Below are 12,276 nucleotides of genomic sequence, written 5' to 3'. Positions count from 1 at the left end.
TGCAGGTAGGTGCTCAGCAGGTGACCGAGGCAGGGACAGCCCTAGTGAAGCTCTCTTCCTCACCCCTCAGGCCCCCGGGGACCCCAGAGTCCAGACCCATAGGCTCCTCCCCAGGTAACTTCGCATTTCACACATCCTTGTCCCTGTTGGATCAAGGAGGCCCGTGTCAGCCCTGTGGATGAGCACTCTTTGGAGCTGCTTGTAATCCCACCTGATCTTCTTGGCCAGGATCTTGCAAGTGGGCAGTGAGGACTCCACCTCCTGCATCCCTGCACCCCCCACCCCCAAACGGTAACCAGCCTGTTATCATCCTTCCGGGCTTGGCGTTCGGTTCAGGGCTTGCTGATCAAGGTGGCCAATGGGAATTATATGCACTGATGGCTTAGCAGAAACAGTAGCTAACCTAGGGGTGGGAGCCAGCCGCAGTGAAGCCATGACCCCCAGCCATCAGGCCTGCCCTTGGACCTGTATGGTATATGGCGCTGAGACTCTAACTCCAGGTCGTTAATGTGTCTATTAAAAACCCAGTGTCGAGAGAAAATGTTTTGAGAAACGATGTACAAATGCGCTTTACACAATTGATGTGTGTATGGATTGGGATAACAGTTGTATGAGCCCCTAATAAAATGTTAAAAAAGAAAAAAAAGAAAAAAAATTTTTTTAATTAAATTAGTAAAAGGCATTGTTTTCACTAAAAAATAAAAAAAATACACAAAATGAGTTAATACTTCATGAAATTCAGATGACCTCTAAATATTTTTAATATGCTAACATTAAAGGAATGATCTTGCAATTTAAAAAAAAAAACCAAAAAAAAAAAAAACCCAGTGTCTCCATGGATGGCCAGGGTCATGCTTGAAGCCATGCTATAATGATAATGCACATCTTTGCACAGTGGTTCTCAACCTTCCTAATGCCATGACCCTTTAATCCAGTTCCTCATGCTGTGGTGACCCCCAACCATAAAATTATTTTCATTGTTATTTCATCACTGTCATTTTGCTACTGGTATGAATCGGGCGACCCCTGTGAAAGGGTCATTTGACCCCCCAAAGGGCTCGTGACCCACAGGTTGAGAACCACTGCCTTAGGATTTAAAATCAAAACCATTTGCTCTGAGCCCCAAGTTGTCCATTTCAAAAGTGTAGTGTGGCATGGAATGGAAGTGGTTTACAAACAGCCCCAGAGCAGAAGCTGCTGCCTGGAATCTGCTCCACTTGAACTCTTGGGGGGCTCCCCTCTCAGGGGCTGCCCAACGGCCTCTGATGACAGTGGATAGAGTTGATGTGCCAGCTCCCCCAACACCCTCTTCCTAGTGGACCTCAGCTTCCTCTCCTGCCCTCAGGCTTAGGAGGAACTCCCAATACCATGCCTGCTTCCTAGTAGATGCTCTAGATGCCCACTCGGGCTACTGTGAACAACAAGGATGTCAAAGAGGGTGATTTCTAGGTGCCACCTCAACCACTTCACCCCCCAAACACCCATCACCATCAAATGGATTCTGATTCACTGTGACCCTGCAGGACAGAGCAGAACTGCCCCTGTGGGGTTCCGAGACTAAATCTTTCCTGGAGCAGAAAGCCTCGTCTTTCTCACTCGGACCAGCTGGCAGTCAAACTGTGGACCTTGGGGTAACCTACTATGCCACCAGTACTCCTTATACAAACATGTCTCAATTATTACACACAACCCAAAATATGTGCTCTGGAGAAGAAACTCTACATCTAGAATTATGGTGTTAAAATCTATCCTGACAGGGACGGTAAGTAATTTGCTGGCTTCTTTGGGCCCTTTTCTACTTGCCTATCAGAGTGCACATCCTCCAAGAATGCTCTCCTACCAATCATTGCCCTGCACGACCAATGTTGTCTGAGGTCACCAGAGAGGGTGAAAGGCTCCATATGACATCACTGTGTGGCTCTGGCACAGTGCATTCTGTCCCTTGATGCCGCCCGCCTGCCCTCCTCTGTAGCTTCCACACTGTCCCTCGGTTTTTCACTCATTCATTTCATTCAGCTGCACACAGTCATGTGCACGGCGTGTTGCATATGTATCTGGGAGTTTCCACTGACGAGATCTCCAGAAGCGGGCCTGCAGGTTACGGGGCGTTTCTGTTTCCTCTACCAAATGATCCTCTGCAAAGGACAATTTCTTCTTTCCTTATGTCAGCCAGTATTTATGGAACACCTGTGGATCCCAGTGCTGGGAATCATGGGTGTTTGGCGGTGGATTAGACTTGAACTTGGCCCTCAGGCATTGGGATGGGGGCAAGGTACCCATGTGCATGTTTCCCGAAACCTCCAAGATGAGTGAGCATCTCGAAGGCCCAGCATCACGACAGGGAATGGCCTCTCTCTCAGCTACATGAAAAGGACACCATGGCGCTGGATTCCTCCTTGAACCCTAGGCTGCCCCTGACTCACCTTGGAAGCTCTACCGCGGTCCCAAAGTGAATAGCAGCCGGGATGTGCTGCTCTGGGCGGCCAAGTGTCAGGCTGAGGAGCTAGGAGAGGAAGAGCTCCCCAGGAGTATCATGGCTGCCACCTCTCCGAATCTCAAGGCGCACCCTGCCCTTGTGCTCCAGGAGTTGATGGCGCCTTTCCTGCAGCACACCTTTGTAGGGTCCAAAGAAGGGACTCTCTTTTTCTTTTTCCATCATAAAAATTTCATTATCCAGATGTTTCCTCCCAAACAACTCTGGGGATGGTGGTCTGGCTGGTGTGATCTGTAATATCTGTGGATGGAAAAGAGCCGCTTGAAAGTCATTTGAACAGTGTCTGTTTCAGGTCCCCACACACCTTTCCCTTCCCAGCCCAGTTTCAAACAAAAGTACTTAGTAGGGTTTTATGTGCTCTGACCCTAAGAAGTACAAGAGAGGCAGGGGTGAGGTGGGGGGTGGGGGGAGGCTGCTGGGGCAGGAGCGGGAAGGCCCGGTTGCCCCTGGCTTGGTGGCTCTCTCACTCTGTGGCTTTGATAGCAGTGGTCATTGAGTTGCTTCCGGCTCGTGATGACCTGTTGGGTGCTCCACAGGGTCTTCAATGGTCAAGAAAGTAGATTGCCAGCTCATCCTCCTGAGGGGCCTCGGGTGGACTCAGACTTACTTAGCAGCCAACTCTGCTCATCAGAGAGGTGTGGGAAGGCCAGCTGTCCTACCACAGTGAATGTCTACCAGAGGGTAGTGATAGCCCAATACCTCAGAAGGGGTGCGTGGACCATGAAGTGCTGTGCAGTAAGAGGGAGTCTTGCTGTTGGTCTCTTTGGTAAAGATGGGTTGGCCTTGGGTAGGTGGTCTTTCCTGGGCCAGGTACGTTCAATCTCCAACATCTCAGGTGTCACGATATCTTTGCTACATGTTTCAACTCTCAAATGTGTACCAGTCTGGTGCCTCTCTCGGATATAAGGGGCCCAGGTGGTGTAGTGGTTACACGTTGGGCTGCTAACTGCAAGGTCAGTCGTTCAAAACCTCCAGGCACTCCATCGGAGAGACTGGGCTTCCTACTCCCACGAAGAGTTACAGTCTCAGAAACACAGGAGCAGTTCCACCCTGTCCTTTACTTGCTCTAAGTTGCCATCGACTCAATGGCAGTGAGTTTGGTTTTTGGTCTCAGGTCCAGCAGCTGCTAGTTTGTCCTGGTCAACAAAGTGGCAGGCCACCTTCCCTCCCAGCTCTCTGCAGGAACAGTGTTTCTGGACAAGGGAGCTGGACAGGCAGCCCATCCAAGTAATACATACTGGTTTTTGCAGAGGGCTTCTTCATAGAGAAAAGAAGGCCCAACTTTTAGTTGGGGAGGAGAGTCTCCCTGGATAGTTTCTCAGTCCGTCATGTGGCAGACTTCCAGAGTTTACTAAGTTGACTTGGGTGAGAGGCCAGTGACCCCACACAGGTGGCATAGATGCTGTACCTCCTGTTACCACATGGCTGGGATGAGAGCCAGGCCTGAGTGTCCGTCCCTTGTAGAAGCTGAATGAGGGACTCAAATCATCCAGTTAAGCCCCACCCACCTCACTTGCCATGATTTTGAGTCCTGGTGACCAGGTGTCCTGTTGAGTTCATGCAGCTAGTGAGTGGAGCGCCAGGCTAGTTCCATGCACAAGGCTAAGGTGGTCTTTAAGTCACGGGGGGATTAGTGCTGCTTCTCCAGCAGTCCCAGAGAGAGCTGGGCTGGGCCCAAGAGCTTGCCAGATCTCAGCCAGCTACTTCCGCCCCTGGCAGCTGCACAGGGCATGATGCCAGCAACACCCCTTGACACAGGCAGTGACCCTGTGACCTCAGATCCAGGGCTGCTACCACTGCCAGATGGGTTTGGGCAGCCTGGCATGGGGTTCAGGCTGCCTTCTGCTGCAGGTAGGGGCCAGGGCTTCCCCTAGATGCCTTTAGGTGCAGATGGGGGGTGTGGGTGTGCCCTGAGTCTGTCCCCATGCACGTGAGTCACCATCACTTGCCTCCTTGGTGACTTGAGGGTACTTGGCATGTGGTACCTGGTGCAGTGGAGGGAGCACCCACTTGGTCTTGAAGCTACCTTGTGCCGAGAGCAGGGGCCCTGGAGCCCAGCCAGCACTGGCACTCAGGACAGTTTGGCTGTAGCCTGGCAGTGGTGACCATTGTTATGAGGATGAAATGGGGACACAGCCCTGCACAGCAGGCACACTTGGCACTCAGGATTGCATAGTTCCATCACTGTCTCACTTAGAGAGACCGCTCACTTGTCTGCAGGGTCCTTATCTCAGGTGGGAAGGCAGCATCATTAAAGGCATAACCCTGCTTGGCCTCACTCCGGCAGTTCTGTGAGAAGGTGGAGGGAGGGGAAGCTGCTCTCTGTGAGTGGTCAAGTCCCACTGGTTGTCGGTGTGGCTGTGACCAGCTTGGCATGACAGCCTACCCCCTGTGGCTTGATCACATTAGTTTGGCCTGAGCTTCTCTGGAAGCTTTTCAGTGCCCAGCAGACTGGAAGACTGCGGCTGGCTGGTAGGGGGCAGGGGGTTGGCTCTCTTTGTAAGTCTGTTTTGTTGATGCTCAGAGGACACAGGCCTGCCTCTTTTAAGGAGGCCCCAGACAGTCCCTGCTGGGGCTGTGCCTGTGGTGTGGGGTCCCGGATGCCCACCTCTCTCAAGGTTGTTTCTGCCTGGCCTCTGCCCTTTCCCCCAGGGGCAATGCCAGCCTATCTACACAGTGTTTACTGACATGTGCTCACTTCTTGAAAGGTGGAACACACACACACACACACACACACACACACACCATTGTCTGGAGGGCTGGACCTTCAGGTCATCAGCCACCAGTCACCACACCCTGGCATTTCCTGCCAGCCTCTCCAGGACTTTGTTGTGAAAGCAGAGGCCCTATGAAGGCTCCTTGCCCACATTGTCCAGTCCCTGCCCAGGCCCTCACAGCCAGACCCGAGTTTCTGCCTCCTCTTCCTCCTCCTCCTCCTCCTCATGAGCCCTAGGCTTCAGGCAGCCTAAACCATCTGCTGTTTGACTCCAGTTCCCACCAGGATCCTGGCTCTCTGACTCTGCCTCATCTGTGCCTCTTCCCGATGCACTTACCACCCTCCTTTTCCTCCGGTGGGCTCTGCTCATGGGCCCTTCATTCACAGTTGTGACCCAGGCTCCCCTCCAGAGACTTCTTGTCTGCTGCTGTGATTGTTGCTGGCTGTCACCGTGTCATTAATCTTGAGCCAGAGACCTCCCTTGTGTGACAGGGTGGCCCTGCTCCTCAGGGTTTCCAGGTGGCCAGGCCTTTCTCCTGTGGAGCTGCTGCGGGGCTGGAACCACTGAGCTTTCTGTGATAACGCAGCCCAGGCCTTGGCCATTGCGCCACCAGTACGCCTCTCTGAAGCCTCCCGAAGCCCCTGGGGCAGGGGGTGGGGGCATTCCTTTCTGTCTCTGGTGCAGGAAGTTCACCCCAGCACACGGCAACAGTGGGAGCAAACATGCCCACCCACCTGAGCATCTGTTTCTGCCGTGAGGACAGCCCCCACCCCACCCCTCGCCACTCTGGGCTGTGTGGGTGGGCAGTGCCCAGCACAGGCAGGAGCCTGGCATGTGCTGTGTGTGCAGGTGTTCTTGCTGAGCCAGGAGTTGGCTCAGGGGCGGGGCTCATCACGCTGTTGGTTGCCATCTGGCAGAGCAGCCAACTTAGCACACACTAGGGCTCCGTGATGTCTCTGGAAGAAAACACACACACACACACACACACACACACACACACACACACACACACGACTTTGGGTCTGACAGCTGACTCGAATTAAACCGCCTCCTGAGAAAGTGGCCGCTCTGAAGGGAGACTTGCTCTCACCCCTCTGGAGCAGCTGGCTCTGGGGGAAGGGCATCCGCTTCCGTGGGGTGAGCAGGGCTGCTGAGAGTTCTGTGGCCAGGCCCGCGTGGCCTCTTACATCAGGACAGGCGCTGAGCTCCCACCACAGTGCAGCCACCCTGACCTTGGGCTGAGCATGAAAGAGCAAGCAGTACAGGCGATGACAGGCCTCTCTCTGCTCCTTCCGAAGGGACCATTGTTATTGCCCACACCTCCTGCTTCCGCAGGACTCACCCTCTGGTGCTTGGGTGTTTCTGTGCACGCCTGGAAAAGGGCTGGTAAGAGAACTCCAATTAGTCAGTCTCCTGGCTTCTAGACAGCTCCGGAAACTGGACCAGCTAGAGGAGGAGCGGGCCTGCCGCTTGTGTGAGGTGTTGGGTCCTCTCCAGCTCTGTCTCTGAGCTCTCCTGCCCTGCAGGCCAGTCTGCAACATGACACCCAACCCCCAGAGTCCGCTGCCTCAAGATGCCCACCCCCTGCTCCAAAGGACACTTGCATTCACACATTCATTGAAGAACCCTGGCTAGGGGGCAAAGGGTCTCTCCAGCAGATGTTTGAACATTTCAGATGAGGAGAGAGTCCTGTCTTCTCTTTCCTGTGGCGCCTCCAAATGTGGCTGTGTTTGGGCCGCATGTCTAATTAGGAACAGCTGCCCTGCGCCCCTGCGGAGCTCATGGCACAGGATGAGGTGCTGGTGAGTTGTTAGCACCTTGGAGACCTGACAGAAATAGATGCCCCCACCTCCAGAGTATGACACACTGCTGAAAACTGCAGTTGGGCAAAGGCAGGAAGATCCAGGTGTTAGGAGACTTGGGGCCTAGGCCCTGTCTTCCCCAAGCCGCAGTTTCCTCATCTATAACAGGTGGTCACTAGATGCCTGGTCACTGAGCCCCTCAAAAAGTGTGTGGGGAAATGGGATGAAAAGGGAATGGCATTTGCCGTGTCCTTCATACCCTCCCCCAGCATCAATCACAGACACCGGTCCTGAGCAGTGCTCCCACGTGGTGTCAGCTTGCCAGGGCAGCCGCAGGGTTCAGAAGCTATGAACCCAGAAAGGAAATTGGTTCAGAGGTTGGTGTTGAAACCATTCCCACCCTTGGGAGGGTTGGCCTGTCAGTGCTGTTAGACGGGCCTCGCTCCATACCCTGTGGCTCTGGGAGGTGGCACCACGCAGCCTTGGAGGAGGCGGGGATCCTGCATCAGCAGGACTTGCCGTGGTCAGAGTAGCAGTCAGTGTGTGCTCTTGGGGTGCCGCCTGTGGACGCCTGTACTCCCCTCAACACCTTCCAAAGTGGGGACTGGTTGCACCCACTTTGACAGGTACAAACTGGGGTCCCCACTGCATCTGGGCATCAGGCCCAAGGACTCGGACTGGTCTGTGCTGTCCGATGAGAGTCTCAAGCTGGGCGCCATGTACCTGTCACCACAAGGGCCCTGGGGCTGGAGTGGGTGGGCCATGATGGCTACATCGTTCCAGCCACGAGTCCTTCCTGACACTGGCTGGACTCTTCAATTGACACCAGAGTCTAGTCCACCTGTCCCCTTAGCAGTCTGGATACAGAGCCCAGGCATTGACAGACCCTGTGGGAGGGTTCAGGTGACTACCCCAAGCCTCAGTGGCCGTTGTTCATGGTCACAGCAACCGGACACACCCACCACAGGCTAAGTAGAGGCTTATACTTAGAGAAGTAGAAGGTGGTGGCAGAGACTGGGTGCCCCAGTCCCTCCCCACCCTGTGATTTGAGGCTTGGTGTGACTTCCCAGACAAAGCAGGTTTGAAAATTAGAGGTGAGGGGCCTGCATTTCCAGCCTGGCTCCTGCAGGTCTATGCCAGCCTCTCCCTGCCCAGAGGCTCTGGGGCCTCACTTCGGCCTCATAAAGCAGTCAGAGCTTCCAGCTCCCCCATGCTCCCCATCCACACTGACATGCTGGAAGGCCGCCCCGGTCTCCTCCGGCAGAAAACCACTTCTTAGCTCTCTAGGTTCTTAGATTCCAGTGTCGCTAAGATACCCAAGCCTTCTCTGGTGGCAGCTCTGGCCCTCTCTTGCCCCCTCAGGTGTCTCTCTGTCTTGGGGTGCTGGACAGTAGGGAGATGCTCAGCCAGGGGCAGCTGGGTGCAGGTGAGAACACCCGGGGTGTGCTGGCTCATTGCCACAGCCTCCCAGAGCCAAGCTCCACTCTTGCTTTTCTATTCCTAAAGGACAGGTAGAGATACTTTTCTGGTCTTCTTACCATGTATAACTTTATGGTTTGGTTTGGGCTTATTTTTTGTTTAGATATGTGTCCAACTGATTTTTAAAATATAGATTTAAGACTGTGCCCATAATTTTAAAAATTGTATATATTGTGGCTGTTAGTAATCAGAATCCACAGAAAAGGGGAGGGAGAGGGTAAAACTGCTTGAAGTTTAGGTGAATAGAGCTACGGCAGTTAAACACCAAAATTAGCAGAGCTTCCTGACAGCCAAAGCAAAATAGTACTAATGCTCAGAGTTGAACACTGGAGCAAAATGAAGCTTCTTGAAAAGAACCCCCAGTCCCATCTCATCAGGAGGCTCCTGTTTGCCTCCAGGCTGTGTCCTGGGTCCCACACTCCCATCAGCTTGTTTCTGGCCTACAGGTAGACCTTGGGCAGGACGCCTACCCAGCCCTCCTGACTCCCTGCCCTTGGGGCAATTGCTTCATCTGGGTGCTAAAAGGGTTGAGTGTGTCCCTTCCAGTTCTAGCATTCTCTGATTCTAAAGAAAGTGCTCTGTTTTTTCATTCCTTCAACATTTGTATTTCTACTTGAAAACCTTTCTCCTCCCAAGGTCGAAGAGAAATCCCCACCCTGTCAATTTCATGTTTCTGCTCACTGCCTAAGAGGCATGAAATCACAGCCTGCCACCCCATATTAAAGGTCATTCTCCATGAATTTATAGAGGGGGATGTTCAGATAACGGGTGACTTAAAACATACAGTCACCAGCTCCTCTGTAACACCAGTCTCTGGCCCATCACTGATTGGTCTGGGTAATAAGAAGGATAGGCTGGTCATTAGAGACATGGGGGGGGGGGCCTTGCATGGGGGCCCACGTCTCCTGGGGGGCTGCTGGTGAACCATGTCTGGGAGGGAAGATGTTCCCATAAGGAATTGTTCTCAGGGCGAAACAGGTGCAGCTCTCACAAGCCCAACCTGCAGGAAATCATACTGATGCTCCTGGCTTCCTGCCGTCATTAAGTTTCTTCTGTACCAGTGTCTTTATTCATTATTTAAAGCAACTAAAAATAACATTGCCGTCACCCCTGCACTGGCACACAGTCTCTGTTTACCATCTTATATCCAGTTCTCGGCTCTCTATCAGAGTGTATCCGCATGCACTCTCACAGCACCGTCACCAGAGCTGCACTATTACAGGCCACGTGTGTGATGCTGACGTTCTCGGCAGTCTCTAAACAGGGAGCCAGAACCCCCTTTGGGGCGCTGCACATGTGCCCAGGACGTGTCTGGGAGGCCCCACAGTATGCAGCTTGCCCTCGACACAGTAAAAAAACCTCAACACGTAACAGTCTTCCCTTTTATCTTCACATAATTTCATGCACGCTTTTCCATGTAGCTACATAATCTTCAAATTTGTCATTTTAATGGCTGTTTAATATTCCATCCAGTTAACGTGCCATAATTTACTTAACTGTTCCCTATTGTTGGGACCTTAATGAAAAATTGGATTCCCCTTGTAAATACAGGGAGACTCTCGTTTTAATAATTACCGTTATGTATGACGCCACTACCCCGGCCGGCCGTGTGCTGTAACTCTCCCTGCCTCAGGGACCTGTGAATGCACTTAGAACCATGACTCCTGTGTGAGAGGTGCCCTCCCAGGGCCCTCGGATTGAATAGCTAGTCTATCCACTGCACAGGTTTTCCTTTCAGTCCTGTGTTTATGTAGAATACCAGTGTCTTCTGAGTATTGTGTAATGCTAAACTGGATGCCCTGGGCATATTATGCCAGCTACTTTATCACTGCTATCAGGGACTTTCATAAATTAAGTGGCTCTTTGAGGGTAAAGAGTGGTTTCTGGCTGTCAGTTCTCATTCATTTACCCAACACACACTCACAGAGGGGGCTGGGCTCCCAGCATGAGCCAGGCAGGCAGAAGTCGCTGGTGATGTTTGGGGGCCCCGTGGAAGAGCGTCTGTGAGCCATGCTGCGGTGCCTGAGAGTAAATGATGCTTCCGATGCAGAGTTGAGTAAGCTGCCGAGTGTTTTTAGGGGCTGACGGTTCTGCTTGTGAGGCAGGGTGACTGGGAGGCAGGTTTCCCAAATAAAGCCATGTTTTGTGGAAGCACAGGCCACCTTTTCCTGCAGCAGGCCCCAGTCTTCCCCCACTGCCGCCCCTGTGCCCCCTTGCGAGCCCTGGTGCACAGGAGGGAATTTGCTTTTTTAGTGGCCTGAAAACGAGGTAGTGAGAAAGGGGAGATGGGGTGGGGGGTTGTTTGTGGGGGGGGCGGGGGGACAGGACCCCCAATCCATTTCTGTCAAACCAATTCCAACTCATGGCCAGCAATCCCCCCATGTGCCCAAGCAGAAATATACACACACACCCCATCACTCCTCAGACTTCCTTCTGCTCAGCAGTCAACCCCATTAACTGCTTGTGTCACTCAGGGGCTCTGCTCTCCAAAGAACACGACAGAGATGGTTCTTCTTAGTTGTCAAGGAAAGCGTCTCCGTGTGGCAGTCCACCGTCAGCTGCCCGCACTTGGCAGGCTCTTCACCAGTGGGAAAGCAGGCCCTGAGCTGGGCCTCCCCAGACACCATTGTCTCTAGTCGATGGTTTTGTTCTCATTTGCTTATTTCCTGTTTGTTTTGGCAAAGATGAGTGCTTTACAAAGTGGTGATACAAAGTTTCTTTTTTTTTTTTCCTGCTTTGTAAAAATGAAGCAACCTAGTGTTACATAGTAGCCCAGGTGGTACTTCTAACCGGCAACATTAAGGCTGGCAGGGTGCTACTCAGTGACCCCTAGGGAGCCATCACACGGTTGACCTTCCCCCATCCCTTTGCGCGGGCCCTCAGCCCATAAAGCCCCACCAAGAAGCAAGATTCTTGGGAGAAGTTAACGCTGTTCATTTAGCAGCAGCTCTTGCTCAAGACCACACCTGTGAGCTTCCACCCCTCTGTGTGCCATTGGAACCCTTTTGGGGTGCCTCAAGGTGAGTTTGGGGCACCTCTGATCTCATGGCCCTCTGTGGGTCTGGCTCTTGTGGTATCAGGTCTCATGTCTGCTTTCACCTCTGTGGGCCCCTTTGGTGCCCAAGGAAACATGGCTTCCCACGCCCCTTCCAGCCTCCTGGCTGTCCAGGCCCAGGCCCTGCCCTTCCTGGAAAGCCCTGGCCTTCATGACAGTGGGGTGGGCACATGTGCAACAGGAGCTCTGGTGGTGCAGTGGTGAAGTGCTCAGCTGCCACCGGAAGGTCAGCCGTTTGAGCCCTCCAGCAATGCCGTGGGAGAACTACGTGGAGACCCTGCGGAGTAGCTCCGCTCTGCCTTTAGGGGCGCTGTGAAGCAGAATCCTCCCAGCGAGGGCAGTGGGGCTCAGGTGCATGGGCCACTCATCTGGAAAGAGTGGGCTTCCTCGGGGCAGCCTGCGGTAGGCCCCAGCGCACAGGAGGTATTTGTGATCGGAGTACGTGCAGATAACCTGTTTGACTAGGAAGCACCTGGGTTAGCATTCCAGCCGCCAGTCTTTCCAGCCCCCTCTGGAATGAACCAGATGCATGTCTCCTCCCTCGGAGCCTCATCTAGAGCAGCAGTTACCCAGCTGGGGCCAGGCCAGGTGTCCTCTCCTGAAAGTTCTGACCTTTGCTGCTTATTCAGAAATGAAATCTGACAGTCACTCTGAAGTCCTGCAGGTATCTTCAGTCTGACAGGAGCTGGGTGGGTGGGCACAGGGAGGCCTGGAAGGGGCCACTCAGTG

General features: G+C 53.3%; 1 protein-coding gene across 1 annotated transcript in view; it reads left to right on the top strand.

The window, feature by feature from the left end:
• SHB (SH2 domain containing adaptor protein B) overlaps positions 1–12,276 on the top strand; it is a 114,442-nt gene that overhangs the window by 71,114 nt on the left and 31,052 nt on the right. The gene's annotated exons all lie outside the window — the stretch shown is intronic.

This window comes from Echinops telfairi, unplaced genomic scaffold, assembly GCF_000313985.2.
Source record: "Echinops telfairi isolate 266 unplaced genomic scaffold, ASM31398v2 ScPeMD7_7410;HRSCAF=8448, whole genome shotgun sequence".
NCBI lineage: Eukaryota > Metazoa > Chordata > Mammalia > Afrosoricida > Tenrecidae > Echinops > Echinops telfairi.
This window is presented reverse-complemented; position numbering and strand designations above follow the sequence as displayed.